This window comes from Trachemys scripta, chromosome 13 (genome assembly GCF_013100865.1).
Source record: "Trachemys scripta elegans isolate TJP31775 chromosome 13, CAS_Tse_1.0, whole genome shotgun sequence".
NCBI classification, from domain to species: domain Eukaryota; kingdom Metazoa; phylum Chordata; order Testudines; family Emydidae; genus Trachemys; species Trachemys scripta.
The window spans coordinates 11,436,837-11,460,150 of record NC_048310.1 but is presented as its reverse complement, the minus strand read 5'-3'; the positions used below and the strand labels follow the sequence as shown (position 1 = coordinate 11,460,150).

General features: G+C 45.3%; 1 long non-coding RNA gene across 1 annotated transcript; it reads left to right on the top strand.

Annotated features, from left to right (window-relative positions):
* The first annotated feature begins 355 nt into the window (after positions 1-355).
* LOC117886868 lies at positions 356-9,918 on the top strand. The gene is made up of 3 exons (XR_004648074.1): positions 356-507; positions 6,536-6,595; positions 7,013-9,918. It is a non-coding gene; the product is annotated as an uncharacterized LOC117886868 (long non-coding RNA).
* Positions 9,919-23,314: the final 13,396 nt, after the last annotated feature.

Sequence of the window (23,314 nt, the reverse complement as noted above, 5' to 3'; positions counted from 1 at the left end):
GTTTCAAGGATGAAAGAAGGCAGTCTGGCTGTCCTCCTTTCACACAATTTATTGCTCTTTCCAAAGAATAGATAAGGGTTCCAGCAGGCAGCATAAAGCTGTGAACTAATCATCAGAAAGGAAACAAAGCACAAATTTGTACCTCTCAACGCTCACCTAGAGGTTTTCTGGGCCTTATAAAATATAGGTCTTTCTTTCAATTTCAACATTAAACCCTGTATCAAGTATTCCTTAATAATACTTCTACATTGCCATTTCTAAATACAAATAAATGACATCACACATGCCTCGATCAAATTTAACCCCTAACATGCCACTCCTGCATTTGCTGACTGAATCAGTGTGTATGGGGATTAGTTACCATCTACAATTAGTCTCTCATCCAAGACTTTTTCTTTGTCCCTTATACTGGGAAATTGCATATAGGAGATTGCATATAGGAGATGAACAGGGAGTTTCGCAAGGGAGTTCTCCAGGTGAAGGAGGAGCAAATACAGGACCCTTGGGGTAAGTGACTGTCAGTAGTGTGTGTTTGTTTGTGTTTGAGGGTTACTTGCTGAGTGCTGAGCTTGTGTTTGTCAGTCTGTTTGTTTGTTTGGTTGTTTGAAGGACCGTGTGCTGTGGCTGGCAGTTGGAAGCTGTGAGCTTCAAAGGAAGGTCTGAAGGCTAGAAGCCTCTGGTAATTGGCTGAGCCTTAATCAGTGGGCGGGGCATTCACCCAGGCCAGGGCTTTATAAAGCAGCGCACAAGTGACCAGGGAGCTTTTGCGAACAGGGAGTTTCTCAATGGAGTTCTCCAGGTGAAGGAGGAGCAAATACAGGACCCTTGGGGTAAGTGACTGTCACTGGAGCTTTTGCGACCAGGGCCTGTTAACAGGGAGTTTTGCAAGGGCCTGCTAACAGGGAGTTTCGCAAGGGAGTTTGGAAGGGGAGCAGGAAGGGAGCGCGGGTCCCTTGCCAGTTCTATCTTATACCCTTTATTCCCCTTAAAACCTATAGCCCAAACTACATTCAAAACTTCTTGCTTTAAACGACCCCTTCATTAACTAGGAGAAAATGCAGGCAGAAGCCCAGCTGCAGAGTGGGGGCTATCCAGTTTATTGCACTGAGTGTAGCATGTATGATTACCTGCCCCAGGGGTGGGTGGCATATATGTGCATTCTGTGCAAGGAGCTCCTGGCACTCAGAGACCATGTACGGACTCTGGAGGCAAGGGTGGCGGAACTGGAGGAGCTAAGGGAGGCAGAGAGGTATGTTGATGAGGCTTTCCAGGACATTGTAGAATTGTCCCACTTCCGGTCAGACAGCCCCTGCGCTGTTGAGGAGGATGAAAGGCCCAGGGAAGCAGAGCAGTCAACGGGAGCAGAGGGAAACCTTCCCATAGTTGGGACCCTCCTTCCAGACGGTGCTGGGGTTGCCTCTCGCACTGAGGTTACCTCTCCGGGGGAGGGAACTCCAGTTTCTAGGAAAAGGCAGGTATTAGTATTGGGAGATTCGATCATTAGAAACGTAGATAGCTGGGTTTGTGATGACCGGGAGAACCGTATGGTGACTTGCCTGCCTGGTGTGAAGGTTGCAGATCTCTCGAGGCATCTAGACAGACTTATGTGTAGTGTTGGGGAGGAGCCGGTGCTCGTGGTACATGTAGGTACCAATGACATAGGGAAGAGTAGGAGAGATGTCCTGAAGGCCAAATTTAGGCGGCTAGGGAAGAGACTGAAATCCAGGACCTCTATGGTGGCATTCTCAGAAATGCTCCCAGTTCCACATGCAGGGCCAGGTAGGCAGGCAGAGCTTCAGAGTCTCAATGCGTAGATGAGACGATGGTGTAGAGAGGAGGGGTTTACATTCATTAGGAACTGGGGAAACTTCTGGAATGGGGGGAGCCTATACAGGAAGGATGGGCTCCACCTAAACCAAAGTGGAACCAGACTGCTGGCACTAAACATTAAAAAGGTTGTAGAGCAGTTTTTAAACTAGGAGATGGGGGAAAGCCGACTGCTGCAGAGGAGCATGTGGCTCGGACAGAGACTTCTCTTAGGGGAGAGTCTAATGATAGAGAATCTCCAGGTTATAGTCAGGATCAGAGGATGGAAGAGGATAAAGTAGGGGCAGATCAGATGATAAACATTCACATAAAAAAGAATCTGATACATCAGAAAAGGGCAGACAAATAAACAGTGACAAGTTTTTTAAAGTGCTTGTACACAAATGCTAGAAGTCTAAATAATAAGATGGGTGAACTAGAGTGCCTTGTTATAAAGGAGGACATTGATATAATAGGCATCACAGAAACCTGGTGGACTGAAAGCAATCAATGGAACACAATCATTCCACGGTACAAAATATATCGGAAGGACAGAACAGGTCGTGCAGTGGGGGGGGGGGGGGGAGTGGCACTATATGTGAAAGAAAATGTACAATCAAATGAAGTAAAAATCTTAAGCAAATCCGCATATTCCATAGAATCTCTATGGATAGTAATTTCATGCTCTAATAAGAATATAACATTAGGGATCTATTATCGACCACCTGACCAGGACGGTGATAGTGATGATGAAATGCTAAGGGAAATTAGAGAGGCTATCAAAATTAAGAACTCAATAATAGTGGGGGATTTCAATTATCCCCATATTGACTGGGAACATTTCACTTCAGGACGAAATGCAGAGATAAAATTTCTCCATACTTTAAATGACTGCTTCATGGAGCAGCTGGTACAGGAACCCACAAGGGGAGAGGCAACTCTAGATTTAGTCCTGAGCGCAGGAGCTGGTCCAAGAGGTAACTATAGCAGGACCGCTTGGAAATAGTGACCATAATACAATAGCGTTCAACATCCCTGTGGTGGGAAGAACATCTCAACAGCCCCACATTGTGGCATTTAATTTCAAAAGGGGGAACTATGCAAAAATGAGGGGGTTAGTTAAACAGAAGTTAAAAGATACAGTGACTAAAGTGAAATCCCTGCAAGCTGCATGGGCGCTTTTTAAAGACACCATAATAGAGGCCCAACTTCAATGTATACCCCAAATTAAGAAACACAGTAAAAGAACTAAAAAAGAGCCACCGTGGCTTAACAACCATGTAAAAGAAGCAGTGAGAGATAAAAAGACTTCTTTAAAAAGTGGAAGTCAAATCCTAGTGAGGCAAATAGAAAGGAGCATAAACGCTGCCAAATTAAGTGCAAGAATGTAATAAGAAAAGCCAAAGAGGAGTTTGGAGAACGGCTAGCCAAAAATTCCAAAGATAATAACAAAATGTTTTTAAGTACATCAGAAGCAGGAAGCCTGCTAAACAACCAGTGGGGCCCCTTGATGATCGAGATACAAAAGGAGTGCTTAAAGACGATAAAGTCATTGCGGAGAAACTAAATGGATTCTTTGCTTCAGTCTTCACGGCTGAGGATGTTAGGGAGATTCCCAAACCTGAGCTGGCTTCTGTAGGTGACAAATCTGAGGAACTGTCACAGATTGAAGTGTCACGAGAGGAGGTTTTGGAATTAATTGATAAACTTAACATTAACAAGTCACCGGGACCAGATGGTATTCACCCAAGAGTTCTGAAAGAACTCAAATGTGAAGTTGCGGAACTGTTAACTAAGGTTTGTAACCTGTCCTTTAAATCGGCTTCTGTACCCAATGACTGGAAGTTAGCTAATGTAACGCCAATATTTAAAAAGGGCTCTAGAGGTGATCCCAGCAATTACAGACCAGTAAGTCTAACGTCTGTACCGGGCAAATTAGTCGAAACAATAGTTAAGAATAAAATTGTCCGATACATAGAAAAACATAAACTGTTGAGCAATAGTCAACATGGTTTCTGTAAAGGGAAATTGTGTCTTACTAATCTATTAGAATTCTTTGAAGGGGTCAACAAACATGTGGACAAGGGGGATCCAGTGGACATAGTGTACTTAGATTTCCAGAAAGCCTTTGACAAGGTCCCTCACCAAAGGCTCTTATGTAAATTAAGCTGCCATGGGATAAAAGGGAAGGTTCTTTCATGGATTGAGAACTGGTTAAAAGACAGGGAACAAAGGGTAGGAATAAATGGTAAATTCTCAGAATGGAGAGGGGTAACTAGTGGTGTTTCCCAAGGGTCAGTCCTCGGACTGATCCTATTCAACTTATTCATAAATGATCTGGAGAAAGGGGTAAACAGTGAGGTGGCAAAGTTTGCAGATGATACTAAACTGCTAAAGATAGTTAAGTCCAAAGAAGACTGTGAAGAACTTCAAAAAGATCTCACAAAACGAAGTGATTGGGCAACAAAATGGTAAATGAAATTAATGTGGATAAATGTAAAGTAATGCACATTGGAAAAAATAACTCCAACTATACATACAATATGATGGGGGCTAATTTAGCTACAACAAGTCAGGAAAAAGATCTCAGAGTCATCGTGGATAGGTCTCTGAAAATGTCCACGCAGTGTGCAGAGGCAGTCAAAAAAGCAAACCAGATGTTAGGAATCATTAAAAAGGGGATAGAGAATAAGACTGAGAATATATTATTGCCCTTATATAAATCGATGGTACGCTCTCATCTCGAATACTGCATACAAATGTGGTCTCCTCATCTCAAAAAAGATATACTGGCACTAGAAAAGATTCAGAAAAGGGCAACTAAAATGATTAAGGGTTTGGAACGGGTCCCATATGAGGAGAGATTAAAGAGGCTAGGACTCTTCAGCTTGGAAAAGAGGAGACTAAGGGGGGATATGATAGAGGTATATAAAATCATGAGTGATGTGGAGAAAGTGGATAAGGAAAAGTTATTTACTTATTCCCATAATACAAGAACTGGGGGTCATCAAATGAAATTAATAGGCAGCAGGTTTAAAACAAATAAAAGGAAGTTCTTTTTCACGCAGTGCACAGTCAACTTGTGGAACTCCTTACCTGAGAAGGTTGTAAAGGCTAGCACTATAACAGAGTTTAAAAGAGAACTGGATAAATTCATGGTGGTTAAGTCCATTAATGGCTATTAGCCAGGACGGGTAAGGAATGGTGTCCCTAGCCTCTGTCTGTCAGAGGATGGAGATGGATGGCAGGAGAGAGATCACTTGATCATTGCCTGGTAGGTTCACTCTCTCTGGGGCACCTGGCATTGGCCACTGTCGGTAGACAGGATACTGGGCTAGATGGACCTTTGGTCTGACCCGGTACGGCCGTTCTTATGTTCTTATGTTTTATGAGATCCCCATTTGTTTATTAAATACTCTTTGGTGGGTTCTGCCAACGTCCATGAATATTATAGTTTGGTTCAGCAACTGAATACTACTAAACAATAGCTTAGGGTTCCCCTTTTCTTCAGTTTTATACGAGAATAAATCCACACACGGCCTTTTCTACCTCTTGGGTAAAGGGCTAACTAGCTAACTCTCCTCAGCCCATCCCAATCCACCAATTAGGCACAGCTCTTCCTAATCAGGGCTACTCCAGAGCAACTGCTGTTGTTGCAGCGCCCAGAGTGCTGCCTCAGTTGTTGTTTCCCAGCACTCTGTCACACATCTCCCTGCTTACCTGACAGGAAGGAGTTTTCTCTCCCTCCTTACTGGAGGTGCTACCCCCTGGGGCTCCCTTAGTAATCCTCCAGGTCCCGCTTATGGGGCCCACTCATTCTTCACCCATAGAAATCACTGCTGGTGGGGGGTGGTCACCTCCATAGCTTGGTTTCGGCCCACAACTCTTCACACCATGGGCATCCTGGGGGGTTGCTCTTTCTATTCTCCTCCTTTGTATCTGCTGGTGGCTCAAGGACTGTCCCCTGCCCCAACTTTGTCACAGCCCTATAAACCTTGTGCCTGACCACTACTACCAATGATGACAGGGAAATACTATTTTACTAGCTCCTTGGACCATCCGAGAGGCAGTGTGGTCTAGTGTTCAGAGACAGCCTACTGAACTAACCTCTGTAAAGAAAAGCAGTTAGGCACAGGTGCTAGAACTAGGGGTGCTGGGGATGCAGCAGCACCCCCTGGCTTGAAGTGGTTTCCATCATATACAAGCATAGGCGCCGACTCTGTGGATGCTCCAGGAAAAAAAATTAGCGGGTGCTCCCTCCCTCTCGCGTCCGCCTGTGGCCCCTGCTGATCAACTCCTCCTCCTCCCTCCCAGTGCCTCCTGCATGCTGTGGAACAGCTGTTCAGCGATGTGCAGGAGGCGCTGGGATGGAGGGAGAGGAGCATGGACATGGCGTGCTCGGGAAAGAGAGTGGAAAGAGGTTGGGAAGAGGCGGGGGGGTAGGGGGGGCTTGTGGGAGGGGATACAACACGGGACCGGCTCCCGGGTTTTGGCCGCCCCAAGCAGCCAAACAAAAAGTGAGGGACCGTCCACCGTATTGCCGCCGAACAGCTGGACGTGCCGCCCCTGTCCGAAGTGGCCTCCCCAAGCACCTACTTGGTAAGCTGGTGCCTGGAGCCGGCCCTGATACAACATATGTGTTGATAAAGTGATACAGCAGTTTACTCTCTTATACTTTGCTGCTTGAGCAAAGGTCTTTTCAAATGCAAATAGTTTCTTCTTTCTACAGCACAAGACCGAAGTCCCATAGCTAACTCTGAGGTATATAGGAACCATCAGGATTGGAATGGTAAGTACTCACATTGGTTATAAGTAAATTAGAAAAAAGTAAATTGTGTCCAGTCACATTCTGGGTCTGAGAAATTGACACATTCAAAATCTGGGCTATCCAGTTCCCCACCAAGGATCTTTTTTAAAAAAAATGATAGCTCCTTGCACATCAACTCAACCTCAAAACTACTGATAATAGCTCAACCAAAGACAAGTGTCTAGGTCTGAGTTCCTTTGCCAGACCTGAAGAAAAGCTCTGTATAGCTGGAAAGCTTGTCTGTTTCACCAACAGAAGTTGGTCCAATAAAGATATTATCTCACCTCTCTCTAATATGCTGGGACCAACATGGCTACAACAACAATACAGACAACTTTCTTTTCTATAAGCTTTGTATTTGGAATAGTTTTCTGATCACTAATAATGTTTTTTTTACAGGGCCTTTAACATAAGCCTATCAGAGTGCAGGAGAATTTCATCAGTTTGTTACGTTTGAAGATCAAGTAAAATTATAGTGACATCTAGTGACCATTAAGATTACCAGCAGTAACAGAACAATATATTGCTGCTAGAGAACATTTTAATCACACAGTATTCAGAATTCGATTATTAAAATCGGTAGAGAATGAATTAAAATGCTGATGGATGTAATAACGTGACCAACCCTATAATTTATTGAAAACAGGCTTGCAAATTCTTAAGAATGCAAAGAATGATTACAATCAGACCTAGTTAATGTGAATGCATCTAAAACAACATGTTTATTCAGCCTGAAATACAGGAGAATGTGGTTAACAGAGTTCGCTGTGGTCAGAAAAACACCAGATCACCTGCCTGTCCCCAATAAGAGAAATTGGAGAAATTTAACGTAGCAAAGATCTGCAATTGCCCATTTATTAAATGTATCTGTATAAACAGCTAGAGCTGTACAATTTCATGTGAAGACAAATATCAATGTATTGAACAGTTTCATGGTCTCTATAATGCCAGGTTGTTAAGAATAGTGATTGCGCTTTCATTCCCCCCAAACTGCACGTCAGTTTGAAATCCCAGGCAGGAGAGCACTCTGCCTGGATCTTGGGCTGAGAAGACCTGCACTAGGACACACATGGCAGTGACAAAGTCTGAACTTGGACTGCTTTGGACTCATAAGACTCAGCTGTATCCTTCTGCGTTGAGCCAAGGGTGCTCGCTGCCATTTTAACCCCCCAAGGAATCAGAGGGCGCTCTGGTCACTTCAGAGTGGGGAGTCTGTTATACTTAGCCTGTGTAATGACCTGGTCCCAGCTGGGCCATCAGCAGAAGGGCTCAAACCTGGGCACTTCTGGTTCTTTGCATAAGCCTCTACTGCTTGAGTTAGAAGACTTTGCTCTGTAAGCCAGTGCTGCAGCAGGCTCATCGCTCTCAGGCCAAGCCACCGCTAGAGAGGGACAGAGCCCAACGCTGAGTGTGTGTGCGGGTTACCCTGTGAAAGAATAGTCCCCACTGCCAGCAGTGGGCCTGCTGCCCCGGAGCTTGGCTCCGTATGAGGGCTCAGCATGCACCTCTTGAACCCATTCCTGAGCCTCTTCCCAGCCCCGCAGAGCCAGTGGGTTCTGACCTGGGGGATGGAGCAAGCACCTTGTGTTGCTCCCGAATGACACGTTGTCGCTGACTGAAGGGAAGCTGCTGATGAGAGCCGTGGTCAGCCTTTCCCCCTGAGCTGGAAGCTCACTGGGAAGCAGGTTCTTTCAGGGCATGATCCAATGCCCATTGAAATCAGTGGAAAGACCCACTAAGTTCACTAGGCTTTGGATAAGGCTCAGGGAGAGGGGAGGGAGGGAAGGGGAAATGTGTGAGGAGAGGGCAGAGATCTCCCCTGAAATCAAGAAAGTTCTGCAAGGAGTAGGGTGACCAGATGTCCCAATTTTATAGGGACAGTCCCGCTTTTGGGGTCTTTTTCTTATATAGGCTCCTATTACCCACCACCCCCTGTCCCGATTTTTCACACTTGCTGTCTGGTCACCCTAGCAAGGAGGAAGCAGTTCAAGGCTGTGTTGTGGGAAATGGGTTCCCGTAGGTGTCGGACTGTCAGTACTTACAGTGAGCTTGTCTCTAGTTAGTGCTATCAGTCCCTCACTTTCCTACAACACCCCAAATGGGGAAATTCCCAGCGAGATTTAAAAAGCAGAAGAATGCTTAGCAGACACTGCTGTCTGATTGCCTGGGGTTTGGCTTGCTCTCCAGTAAAACACAGGGTTCTGACTCTAAGTACGACAGGATCTAACCTGGACAGTGAAATCTGATAAGTGTTGCAATCCGGACAGTTATCTTTGTCTGTTTACAAACATGGAGCTTCCCAGGGGATGCCTGCCTATGTCAGGCAACCTGTTCCCTTGACGATAATGTGGCTTGGACCTGAGCACAGCCACATGGTGTGAAAGACCATCCACAGATGGCAATGACAAAGAGCAAAGTATTGAGATGGGGGACAGGTTTTGCAGTGGGTTACCATAGAGATCTGTGCCTGAACTTATTTATCTGCACCATCAGCAGTTTAGTGAAATGTTTTGTTGATATTAAATTAGGATGTCGCTGAGCACAGAGAGTTAGTACAAAAGAATCTAGAAATAGTTGAGGCTTGGGAGGAAAATAGGAAAATGAGATTTAGCTTAGAAAAATTCACACTAATCCTTAGGTGGAAAGCAATATGAGTTATACTCCGTGATGGGGGGGAATGCTACATAGCAGTAGTTACTTTTTAATTCTTATGTAGCATCCAGAGGCTCCAGTCACTATTACAGTCCTGTAACGCTTGACACGGTTCAAACATCCAAGAAGACACAGCCCCGAAGAATTTACATCTACAAAATCTACTGTAATCCACAAAGAAATGTAGTGGAGAGAAGGGATGACAAATTAGACACTAAGCTACTGTAGTAAGATGAGGCCCTGAAACATAAACCCTTATCAGAGGCCTGGTATGAGGCCTAAGGCCTGAACTAAAGTAATGGTCAAGACTTTGCTAACATAAATCAAAGTTAAGCTGTGAGCCAGAGGCAGGCCCTGCTTGCAGAAGCTGGCAACAAAAGGGCTGATGGTTCAGAAATACATATACCTAAAAGGTACTGGACACTAGAGATACAAACATATGCCAGGATTATACCAGAACACTCTGATACTTGCACATTACACACAGATAACAAAGAACAGGCAAACCCATCCTAAAGACAGGGGCAAAAGGGTACTATGATGGATGGAGTTGTTTTGTTCTAACCAACATGAACAAGGTTAGAGAGGCGGCACCTTACTGCATGGAGGGGTTGCACCTCAATATGTCAGGAATGATGTGTAACTTGTTTGTACCTGTGTATATGAATGCATCCCTGGGGAGGTGTCTTTGTCCAGCCTAGGGGGCAGTGGAGTGTCCCGTCACTGACTGAGCCGGTCCATTGTCAGGGAGCACATATGTACTAGCAGAACTGTAGACATCTGATCCGGTGAGCTAGAGACTATGTTTCGTTTGACAATAAACCTGGCCGGGTGCCTTCGTGCCTTATCAGAGTCTGTGGTCATTGGGGGTTCTCTTGGGGTCTGCTGTGTCAGCGATCTGCGCAGAGCCGGGGCAGCACACAGAGGGAACACACACAGACTTCCTGGTTGCTGTGAAAAGCTTGAAAATGTGACCCCTAAATGCACTAGTTCCCAAACAAAAATAAAAAGAACCCAAATTTATTATTGTTTAAAATCTCATGATTTTTAAGCCAATCATGTGATTTTTGAGGGCCTGACATTTGAACCTTTGGGGTTGACAATACTGGGATAGCTACAACTTACGTTTCTATACATTCTGAACAGCACCAGTTGGGGACATTTCTGACCCTGCCTGTATATTGTCCTAATAGGGAGCAATATTGTTTTATATTTGGGGTATTTTCCCCATTTCTTTCATATGATGGGGTTTTTGAGGGTTTTTCAGTACTGCATACTGATAACTTTATCCAGATTGAATACTTCTTATATCCTTAATGTAGGAAGTTTTAAATACATGAATCATAGGAGGAAGTCTACCTAGAGAGCAGCACAATGGGACTTTTATCCCTTGGGCTTAGGACACCTTTATCTTAAGGCACAGAAGGCACCTGAGAATGTTTGAGGCCTCTCAGATCAATCATCTGTGCTCTGACCAGTCATTCTCAATCTGATTCTCAGAGTAGGCTGATGTTTGGGTATTTTTAACTCTTTGGTCCTCTGGGTATAACTAGTAGCCTATTTGTCCATATCAAAATCCTTGCTCCCTCCCCAAAGGGCCACCAATCCCCTGGGTTTTCTCCACCAGGTCCTGGCTTCTCTCCTGCATTGCTTACCATGAGCTGTGATCTTGAGTAGTGATCTCTGCCCACCCGGGACATTATATTCTGGGAACAGCCAGCTAGCCTGCGCACCTTGATCTGATCTGCAGCTGTTGCTGGTTGGCTTGTCTTTCATTCCTCCAGCAGTGGGAAGGAGAACCTGGTCTCATTGCTGGCCACACTGCCCTTTGTACACTGAAGTTTGGGAGACCACAGAGTGGGTTGAATTGATGGGTGGCACATTCCCTAATCCCAGTGCATTTGGGGCTCCCTCTCAGGCCCCAGGGTTTCTAAAAGGCAGGAACAACAGTGCAGACGGAGAGAGTCAGGTCCTGCTGCTGTCAGGTAAAGGGGTTATAGATCTACTTGCCCATTCTTGACAATTGACTTCCAGGCATAGGGCCTGCTGGTTGCCTCTGAAGATTGTGGGAAGGAACAGTGAATAGGGAGAATAAGGGCAACCCATCCTTCCTGCTGTATCTCACATTATGTAGTGGGAGGGGAAAATCCCACGGTGGAGATGATGCTCTGTCACGGTCCTTGATTTCCTTCTTTTGGAAAGTGAGCATCTCCTTCCTGCTCCTAATACCTCACTTAGACCAGTGAGGCACAAAGCTGGGGAGCTGAGCCACCAGGGATGGTGGTGAGTAAGAGGCAGAAAATGAGCCCCTCCCATTCACCCCTGCTAATGAGAGGAGAATGGAGCTGCCAAGCTCACTGAAAGGCCACAGCACCAGGAGTGCGAATCTGCTTCTAGCTCCTGTCAGCAGTAAGAGCAGGAGACAGTGGGATGAGTGCCCTCTGTCAACCAGCATGAATAGCACAGGAAATATTTAACCAAGCAGTGCCTAGATGCAGGGCCAGCTCCAGCTTTTTTGCTGCCCCAAGCGGCGAAGAGAGAAAAAAAAAAAGGCGCACTCTGTGGCAGTTCGGCGGCTGCTCTATTGCGCCCCTTCATTCTTCGGCGGCAATTTGGTGGCCGGTCCTTCCCTCTGAGAGGGACTGAGGGACCCGCCGCCAAATAGCCGCCAAAGACCCGGACATGCTGCCCTCTTCCATGGGCTGCCCCAAGCACCAGCTTGCTGCGCTGGTGCCTGGAGCCAGCCCTGCCTAGAAGGCTGGCCTTGCGGTTAAAGAACTGTATTGGGGCTCAGAGGCGCTGCGTGTGGTTTCTGGCTCCCACTAGGACCTTGAGTGTGTCCTTTAAACCCAGATCCTCAAAGGTCTTTAGGCATCTAATTCCCCCTGAGGTAGGCACCCAAATATCTTTGATAATCTGGGCCAAAATTGTCTCCCTGACTCAATACCCCACCTGAAAAATGGGAACAATACCACTTCCTTTGTCTGACTGGTCTATTTAGATAGTAAGCTCTTCTGGACAGGAAGTACCTCTTAAAATATGTATGTAGAGTGCCTAGCACACCTGGTGCCACTAGGAACAATGGTAAAACAAGCAAACTCATCTTGTCTTCTGCAAGGGGCTTAGTCATTTTAAACAATCGGGTGTAAAGAGGTTCTTCTCCTATGATGGATGGTGATACTCAGCCAAGCATTTCAGACACACAATTGTTATTTTACTCACTGACAGGTAAAATGAACATCACAGAATATTTCACCATAATTTCTTATAATGACTCCTACAAAAACCTGGATTTGGAGACCTTGACTGTGATATTCCAGCACCACATTAGGGAGCAGGAGAGGATCTGGCCCTCTGTTACGATTCTCCTTTCCTTCCAAATGTCTGAAATTTCATCTTTGTGATTTTTCTTAATTTTTTGAGCAGTACACATGGAGCTACTGAAATCCAAGGAGTTACACCCACTTACACCAGGTCTTAAGTTGGTCTGAGGGGGCAAGTCTACTGATATATGGGGGGTTACACTAGGATCCTTCATTAGATGAAATAGCATTGATGTGATGTGCGTTACATTCTGAGGTGCAATCCAGACCAGTGAAGAGCTGTCAACTCTGACCCTATAACCTTTAAGTGTCTTAAAACTTTGCTACTGTAGCTCTCTGCTGGGGATGTCCACAGTCAGAAACAAACATGCGCTTTATGTCTGTGTATTGGGCAACCCTGGTTCAATGTTTTGACTTCACACTCTCCGCAGCCCAGAATTTTCCCCAAAACACGTATTCTGAAATGTCCGGCCCTGTCCCGGACAACCAGCGGAATGTTAACGTTCATTGCTCTTTAAAGAGTCAACATCCAACAGTTTGTTACTTTAACTGGAGTTACCAAACAGTTCAGTTCAAACACAGCTCTGGACTGGCTTGGATTAAAAGTAAAACAAGTGAATTTTCATCTCAAAGAGAGAGGTGTTGGGTGGGTACAAGCATAAGGATTAAAGTCGGCAATAGTTACAAGAGAAATATAGATAAAACGCTTTCTACTAACTAAAAATTAGCAAGCTAAACTTGGTTCAAGGTAAAATCCACACCACATGTTTCCATCAATATGGCTGACGGAGCTCCTGGGTCAGGATCTATCCTTCAAAGTCAAAAGGCTGATACCCTTGTCTTCTTAGGTGAAAGATAGATACATTGGGTTTCTCGACCCCTCTCTTTTATAGTCCATTGAAGCTTTGAAGAGGATTCTTCTGAAGGAGACGTCCAGACAACAGTCTATTTCCAGCTGTGAAAGAGGCAACATGGAGTCTGTCTTGAAGGGAGTGTTCTGCTGCATCTTCCCCTGCTTGGATTGTCTGCTAAAATGCAAATTATTTAGTTTCTGCCCCCACTAGTGCAACTGAATGAACATTAGACATGTGATTGCCAGTCTCCTTCCCCCCACACCATAGTGTGACAATTGCCTTCACCCCTTGTTAGCTTGATGGGTCTGTTTATGTGGGATGTAAATACATTCTCATTATCTTTCCAAGTATTTTGGAAGTAACTTCCAGGTGGGGAAATTCCTGCATGGTTGGAAATCACATTTTAAGAATTATAACTTCAGTTGATGTCCATAACTTTGCATCAGATGCTTGCATCTACATTACATGATGGTATTAATAACCAGTGAGTCATGAGATTTTCACTGAAACCTTGCATGACACTTACCAGATACATTTCACGACATTACAGACTTGGGGTACACTTGAACTAGTTAAGCCAGCTGCAATTCATTACCAGATATTTTGGTGCCCCTAGCCCTCTGCCCTGGGGCTGTTCTTAATGTCACAGTGTGTCACCAAGGTGAGATTTTCAAATCCATCCAGCATTGGCCTAAATATGCTCCCATTGAAGTCAGTGATAAAAGTCCTTATAGAAGGGTTGTGTTGGGGTCGCCTCTCTCTGGGGCGGCTGGGAGCCAGGCCACCTCACTACTTAGGTCCGGTGAGTCGGGGAATTAGCCTGGTGGGGCAGGAAACAGTCAAGGGCTCAGGCCCTCAGGCAGGGGCTGAGCAAATAGTTCAGTGCCAGGCCTGGACCTGGGTCAGGGCGGTCAGCAAGCACCCGGTCGGGAGCTCAGGCCCTCAAGCAGGGGCTGAGCAAATAGTTCAGGAACAAAACCCAGGCCCTGGGTCAGGGCGTGGCAGCAAACAAGCAGGAGCTCAGGCCCTCAGGCAGGGGCTGAGCAAATAGTTCAGGAACAAAACCCAGGCTCCTGGTTCTGAGTGACTGGGGCGAGGGGGAGACTGCCACCCGTGAGTGGGGTGGCAGAGGGGACGCAGGCCCGCCCACTCCACTGTGTCCCAGCCCAAGGCCCTAACAGCGGCAGGCACCCTGCTGCTATGTCAGTGGGGATCCTGGCCGCAACACACTGATATCAGCTCTGGGTGTGCCGCAGCCAGACTAGGGTCGTCTGCCCCCGGGCTACTTCCTACCTCCCCCTCTAGCAGTATCTGCATCTGCTCGGTGTCCTCCACGGAATCAAGCACCATGGGCTTCTCAGGGTATGGGCGAGCGGTAGGCTTGGCAGCTCCTCTGGGTCGCTTCTCACCGGTAGACTTAACAGCTTCTCCGGGGTCTGGTCGCCATCAGGCCTTGACTGGTATGGCCAGTCCTCGGGTCGGTCACAGGCTCAGGAGTCTCCCCAGCGGGAGCTAGGCCCCCAGCGTCTGGCTTCTCCGGTGGCCTGGCAGCTTCTGAGCCCTCGGATGGGGCTTTTATACTTCCTGTCCTGCACTTTGACCTTTGGGGGGCGGGCACAGGCTCCAGTGGCTTGGCCCACCTTGGCATCCGGAGGGGCTCGTCCCTCTCTGGGGCGGCTGGGAGCCAGGCTGCCTCACTACACTCCTATTGATTTTAATGGCAGCAGAGTTAGGCCAATAACTGAAGTCTTTGGAAAATACCACCCTAAGGAAAGGAAACAGGAAATGTTTGGGGGCAATAATAATTGATAATAGTATCACTAATACTCATTCAACAACGGTCGTTATCTTCTAGTTTGTCTGCACATTTGACATTATGCATTAGGTGGAGTTCAGTGTGCAAGATTGGCATAAATTTACAGTGAAGACAATTCTGCTTCACAATTTATAAAGAGAGGGTTAGTTTCCCCCCAGCTGGGCAACAAAATTCAAAGAGAGTTTAAAGCTATCAATTTTCTTCTGCTCACCTATAAGATGAAAGGGGTTCGACCTCAAGGAAACAGATTAAATTCGCATGGCAGCTTTGTAGATAAATAGAAAGACCATTCAGACAGAATACCGATCACAAAGCCACTGTATACTGAATCACAAAAAGGAACGCCAAAAGCAAAACAAGATGAGTTCAGAAGTGATCCAATAAAAGATATTACCTCCCCCACCTTGTCTCTCATATCCTGGAACCAAAACAGCTGCAACAACACTGCAACAAACAAAATAATCCAATGTATCAGGGCACCTGAGGTGTTGGGATTAATATAGGTAGACAAGTGGAATAACTCATTTTAAACTAACAAGAATGAAAAATAGCAAGACGTATACTGCTTTGCATAAAAAAGTTCACCTAAAGCAGGGTTGGGGCTTAGCCTCAGCTCCCAGTAGCACCTGTGGTAGGTTACACGTGGGCCCAGGCCCTCAAAGGTATTTAGGTGCCTAGCTCCCATTGAAATCAACCTGTTTACTAGAGACCTGGTTTAGAAGAACATAACCCTTTGCAGACATTCCAGTTGAAACTTTTCTGCTGGGTCCTACTGGTAGCAGCTGTCACTTAGCTTTTGGAACAGAACAAAGGATCCATGGGCTACCCTTCCCCAGAGCTATCAGTCTTCTGACTAACAGAGATCAGTTGAAACCAACAGAGACCCTATTCCAAGTAAAGGTTACTCCATCATTGAATCTCTGAAACCAAAAATGGCAGAGCCAAAATGCAGTGCCTACCAGGAAGAAGGGAGTTCAAGAAAAACCCTCCTTTACCCCTGTCTGTGCCCACAAAGGAAATGGTAGTTACTCCAGCTTTTAGGAAGCCATGGTTTGAAGAGGGAGGGAAAGGTGCCTGTCCCTCCCATTCATGATGTTTGCAGTATTGTTGTAGCTGTGTTTGTATATTAGGTAGACAAGATGGGTGAGGTGATATCTTGTATTGGCCCAATTGTATTGGACCAAAGAGACAAGCTTTTGAGCTTACACAGACCTGAAGAAGAGCTGGAGAACTTGTCTCTTTCACCCACATAAATTGGTCCAGTACAAGATATTACCTCACCCACCTTGTCTATCCCATTCATGAGGCCTTGGAGGGAAATACATGTTGGGAACTAGGATTCTTAAGCACAAGATATTGTTTCTGAATAGCTAGCTTTGCTTGGCTCCTTTTACAGCTCTAATCTGGTTGACCAGTCTGCTTCTGAGGTTGGTCATGGAGGCTGGTGCTCCCTATGCACCGGCCTCTCCATCCCTGACAACAAAAGTTCCTGATTCCCCTAGGTGAATGCCAGGAATGGAGGGGAAGGGCTAGTGAACAAACTTGGAGCTAAGGGCCATTTAATTCCTTTCTTAGCAGGTTCATGATCAGACAACAGGAAAAGGACTCCTGGGCCAAACCCAGTATCCAGATCCAAGCACTTCTGAATTTTGAAGGTGTCAGAATTATGAATGCAGGTCTAGATCAGAATTTTTAACAGTCCGTTTAGAATGAATCCAAACCTCAGACCCAGACACCCTTCAACTTTGGAGCTTTTGAAATAGATGCAAATATGGTAGCTTCAGCTCAGGTAACTTGTCTGGGACAATCTCTCGGCAGTATGCTCAGCAGATCCCTTAGTGCCATTCACAAGAGCCTAGTTGCAGGGTGGAAGATTCTCCACTGGGGAAGGGGCGATACAGAGTCCAGCTGTGCTCCCTGGCTGCTGCGGACAGGTGATTTAACACCCTGAAATGACGTCTTGCCCCAGCACCTGCACTTTAAGATGTTTTAAACTAGTGAAGCCATCGGATTTATTCTTTACACAATAATTACTTCAGCTGTCAACAGAATTTAGTGAGCCACCACCAAAAAACGCAGGTATATTACTGGCAGAGTACAGCTCAGGCTGCATGTGAATGATAGGACTCCCTTTTGATGCCCTGATTCCTAGCTCAAGCTAAGAAAATTGCCCAGAAGCAGCGGGAAGACGCTGAGTGGCACTGAGCCTCGTCCTTTATACTATAGTAAATCTGCTTTTTGGAAAAGAGAGACCCTGGTCAGATGCGCCAGTGATGGGTGGCAATGGAAGAACCTATGTAGGTTTTCCTCTGCTTCAGCATCACCTGAGAGGTAGCTCTGCCTAGTGAACTGGCTTGTGCTAGCGCAGTTCTGCTTATACCTGCCATGTGTGTGTGTGAGTGTGAGTGAGGAACGGGGGAACGGACTGATTTGCTGTTGTAATTCAATACTGCATGATTTTCACAGAGATGTTACTGTCTGCCTTTGTATCCATGTGTAAATACTGTTGCACACAATGCCAGGGAATGTAAGATCCACTCTCTCTCTCTCTCTCTCTCTCTCTCTCTCACACACCTGATGGCAGGTATCTAGAGAAGTGATTCAGTCATGGAAGGTGATCCGAGCAGCTGTGATTTGAATGGACTGAGGGGTGGGTGCAGTGTAGGAAACAAGAAGCTAGAGGGGAGAATGACAGTAATCAAGACATGAGATAATGACGGACTGGATGAGAGTCTGAGCCGTAGGGATTTCAGTGGGAGTTAGGTGCCTAAATACCTCTGAGGATCTAGGCCAGAAAGACAAGTTCAGCTAGGAGTTACAGAGGATGTTGTGGCAACGTCTGGACGCTTGCCAGTGCATATAACATACATATTATTATTAGACTGAATGTGTAAATATACTTGTTTTAAATCAGCATGCTAATCCCAAGAGCACATATTGTTACCTCCAAAGGCAAACGATGATCATAAACCAATAACCTGAACCAACATTACTAATCACTGGCAGGCAGGAAAGTGAGAAATGTACAGGTACAATTACTGGAACATACTATCTAAGCAACCCTTTGCTCTTCTGTATTTATGGAAGAAGAATGGATTGTATACGTCAGCGGTTTCACATTTGTTTCTAAACTATTGAAGTCAAATTGCACCTGGATGGCAGCCCCAGTGTCTGATGAAGACCCCCAAAAACTCAAGCATTTTTTCTGAGTGGAAACATTTGCAAGTCAAAGCAATCAGTGGAGATCATTTTTACACATGCCGGTCTTGACTGAAGTTCTGAGCCATGCACACTTTCTTTTGTACTTAGACACTATGTTTCACCGAGCAAAAGAAAACAAATTTGAATTTAGCTCAGAAGAGCTTGGCTTTATACAGACTATTTTGTTTGACTTGTCTTGAAAGACAACAGGGCCTCAGTAGTTAAAAGGATTTTGTGATAGAAGGGGAAATGGAAAGATCCTTTAAATAAGGACGTCTCCAGTACTTCTTGCCGGGGATGAATAGTATTGGTTGCAAGAGGAGAAACAGGATAACGCTAGGGGGCAAAAAAATCTTCACTTCCGTGACACAGCTGGTTACAGATCCTGAGGCTAAGGGATAGATAGTGTGGATCCTTTGGGAATGTAGAATGAACAGATATCTCTATTGGTCGGAATGGTGGGTGTGATGGGCCATATTACGCCACTGAGTTTTGAAGAGCACTTCCCAATGACTTCAATGGCGAGGCTCTGATTGAAAAATAGTCAATGGCGTTATATCACCCATGGCATTTCAAATACCATATATTACACCTTTACAACAGAGCCATGGTAATGTACTAGGACAAAATGGAGATTAAATTTGAGTTGACTTCGAAGGAGTTTTCTGTTATTGAATCTGTATAGGCAAGTAAGGTCGATGAAATGCTCAGAAAGATTTCCTTAGGCTCAGAAAACCTGCTTAACTTGTGTTACAAAAGAACAAAGATGATCAGTTTAAAGAGTAGAGCTGGATGGAAAGTTTCATAGCTAAAGAGAAAACAAACAACTCTTTGTTTTGGCCAACGCACATGTGATTGATTTTTGCTGGTATAATAGTTTCCCTCTTGTGTACCTGTGGCAAGAAGAAATGCAGGAAACAGAGTCAAATTCATGGCTGGGACGGGATAAGTGATGGCAATTTTAGTGAAACCTGCGGAAAAATTGACCCATGGAGAGTAAACACAGTGGGACAGATTCACAAGCAGATGTAGTGGAGATCAACTGGTGTCAATCAGTTTAAGAGCTGATCCAGTGTAGGGATTCATACATCATTTTAATAGCATATTTTAACATCTCAGTGGGTCAGCTGACTCGAGGTGATTTGCCATTAAACACAGAATCTTTCAGTTCTAGGATATATTGGCTTAGCTGTGCTCCAGATTGGTGGTGACTAGATATGCAGGCAGACCTAGCAGAGATGCATATTTAAAGGATGACATTTAATTGCCTGATTTTCAATGGTGGGGCACATACTTGGCCCCCTATTATGTGTGCAAAATCTAGCATGCTTGCATACCTACACATGTGATCTCACATTATGCACATACAAAAGTAATTGGGCATCATGCCAGAGTGTGTATATCTTTGGGTATAGATGCGCACAATTGCTTTGCACATGGAGGCTGGGTTTGAAAATTAGGCTTGAAAGCCATGAACTTTTGCAATGTGCTGCAAGAATCTATTGTAGTATTTTGCTGTTCTCACATGAGCTTGTGCCAATTGTGAATAAAGATCACAGAAGCTACTGTTTGGTATTATGAGCATTATTGCAAATCTTTAGACTTTGGGGAAGGGGTTGGAATGGGGGTGTGGCAGGGGTGAGGAAAGGGTCGAGTGGGGGTGGGGATGCTAGCACCCACTGGCGCCAGGGAATGTTGGCGCCTATGGGAGCATAGATGTACCTCTAAATGACTTACTCACTCTATGGTGGAACAGAGAATTAAACGCAGGTCTTCTGAATCCCAGGCTAACAGCCTAACCACTGGATTGTCCTTCCTTTAGGAAAGTTTCCCAAGGCAGCTTTGGACCAGTGTGCCCAAATCCGCCATAGGTTTTGTCTGTGAAGGACTCAGTTAAGGAAATTCCTCTCTCATAGGGCGAGGAAGTTGACCCTTCAGGACCACTGCTAAAGGAAGTGGGAAGAGCTTTCTGGATCCAGAACAACACGATTCTTTGCTCAAGATTTTCAGGTGAGGTTGCTCCTCTACCAACCTGTGGTAGAATCTGCTTTTTATGAATGTTTTCCATTCAGTTGCACTGATAGATTTGGATCACACCCTTTGGGATCTGTTTCTAATGTTGACACTTACCACTCAACAACGCAAATTTTGGGGATGATCCTCCTTCAGACTACAGGTGATAAATTTGATCACATAAACAAGTCAGGTATTATACATTCTTTCCCATCATTCAGTTGATGCTATCACAATCTCACAAAGGTTTGTCTTTTGGCATATTTTTAGGCCTGGTCTACACAAAAAAATTAGGTCGACCCAGCTGCGTCACTCAGGGATGACGCTTGGGTGACGTGGTTCAGCCGACCTGATCCCCAGTTTAGACAGCTCAAGGTCGACAGAAGAATTCGTCCATTGACCTAGCTACTGCCTCTCGAGGAGGTGGATTACCTATGTTGATGGAGAACTCTTCCCATCAGCGTATGTAATGTCTATACCAGGGATCGGCAACCTTTGGCACGCGGCTCACACCCTGGCGGGCCGGGCCGGTTTGTTTACCTGCCACGTCCACAGGTTCAGCCGATCGCGGCTCCTTTTAGAATCTCAGAACCCTCAATGATAATTGAAAATATAATAGAAACTAAATTATTGCTATTTTAATTCTGCTTTCCCTTAATTCTAATTGTTATATTCAACAAGAAGCTGTAACAGTGTATTGAATAGTACTATACTCTTAAAAGTTCCTTTAATCTTAAAACTAACTTTAATTCCAGGTGAGTTTATTTATTCCAGCCTCCAGTATGGGAAATTTTATACCCAATTTTGTTCTACATTAGAACAATTTTGTTCTACATTAGATAAATCCAGAGTTCACTATCAAATTAACATTCCAATGCTAAACACTAAAATGCTTTTTATCATTTCAAATTAAACACTTGTTCATTAACCAAAATTAATACAATAAACAACTTGATTATAATGAATACTATTTTCTAATACTAAAACATAGCTCCAAATCATTGTTAAAAGACATTCTCATATGTAAAAACACGTATATGTAACTCAGCATCTCACTGATAGTAAACAACTTCATTACAATTCTTAAAACAATAGTAACTAACTACAATTAAATTTGTAACTATTTTTACTTGGATATTTAGTGAAATTTAATCCACAGCGCTTTACTCAGAACTTCAGATATAATCATACAAAGGAATATTTGTTGTCAATTTGATTTCTGACATAACCAGCACAATCTCTCTTTGGGCTATTGGTTTTGTATTTTACAAAGATGATAAAAGTGACACTTAAGCTAGTGGTTCCCAACTTAAAAATTTTGAGGATTTCACCAGAAACTTTTATATTGATTTACATCTTACCAGGAGCCTGGTAAGTGCATGAAACATCTACAGCAGGGCCGTCCTTAGGCATACACAGCATACGCAACTGCGTAGGGCACGATGAAATTGGGGCACCAATTTGCCCCAAATTTATGGTGCCCTAGGCAGCTGCGTGCTGCATACGTGGCCGCACCAGCCCCTTCGACAAGCCCTATCCCTTGGCCGGCCCCCCCTGCAAGGGGCAGAGCCATCCCTAGGGGTTGTGGGGCCCCGGACAACTCCCTCCACCCTGCCTCTTACCCTTCCCCCCTGCAACCCGGCCCCAACCCGCTCTACTCTGCCAGCTCCCAGCCGCGGCGCTACGCTGCCTGCCGCCGCTGAGTGCGGGGAAAGGATCGCCCCTCGCATTCACTGGCAGTGGGAAGCAGAGAGACGTGGCCTCAGCCCACTCCACTTCCCTTGTTGTGCCCCAGCCACGTCGCTTGGGTTAGGGGAAGGACCGCTCCAGCGCTCACCAGCGGAGGACCGTGGCTGGGAGCTGGCGGGGTAGAGTGGGTTGGGACCGGGCTGCTCCGCTTCCCGTCACTGCCAGTGAGTGGGGAGGAGGGATCCCTTCCCCAAGCCCCTTGCCCAGAGCGACATGGCTGGGGTCAGGGTGAGGGAAGCAGAGCGGGCTACTCCCGCCCCCCCACTAATCCCGGAGCCATTCTGGGCCTGTGGGGCCCCCAAAAGTGGCCCCCCACAGCTCCTGCCTCTCAGGCACCCAAATGGCTAGGGATGGCCCTGGTCTACAGTGGGCATGTACTTTGTGATTGTCACATATTTCATATTGTACCAATTACCAATGCAATATTATGATCCTGGAAAGGTATCAATCCCTTTAGATTCTTAATGATTGGAATCTGTACAACTTAAAAAAGGTGGAAACAAAAACAACCCCAGAGGGGTGAAACAGAAGATAAGTTCTTCCCTGTGAGCTTCACAGCTAGGATAGTTTCAAGGATGAAAGAAGGCAGTCTGGCTGTCCTCCTTTCACACAATTTATTGCTCTTTCCAAAGAATAGATAAGGGCTCCAGCATGCAGCATAAACCTGTAAACTAATCATCAGATAGGAAACAAAGCACTAATCTGTACCTCTCAACGTTCACCCAGAGGTTTTCTGGGCCTTATAAAATGTAGGTCTTTCTTTCAATTTCAACATTAAACCCTGAACCAACTATTCCTTAATAATACTTCTATGTTGCCATTTCTCAATACAAATAAATGACATCACACATGCCTCGATCAAATTTAATCCCTAACATGCCACTCCTGCATTTGTTGACTGAATCAGTGTGTATGGGGTTTAGTTACCATCTACAATTAGTCTCTCATCCAAGAGTACTTGTGGCACCTTAGAGACTAACAAATTTATTAGAGCATAAGCTTTCGTGGACTACAGCCCACTTCTTCGGATGCATATAGAATGGAACATATATTGAGGAGATATATATACACACATACAGAGAGCATAAACAGG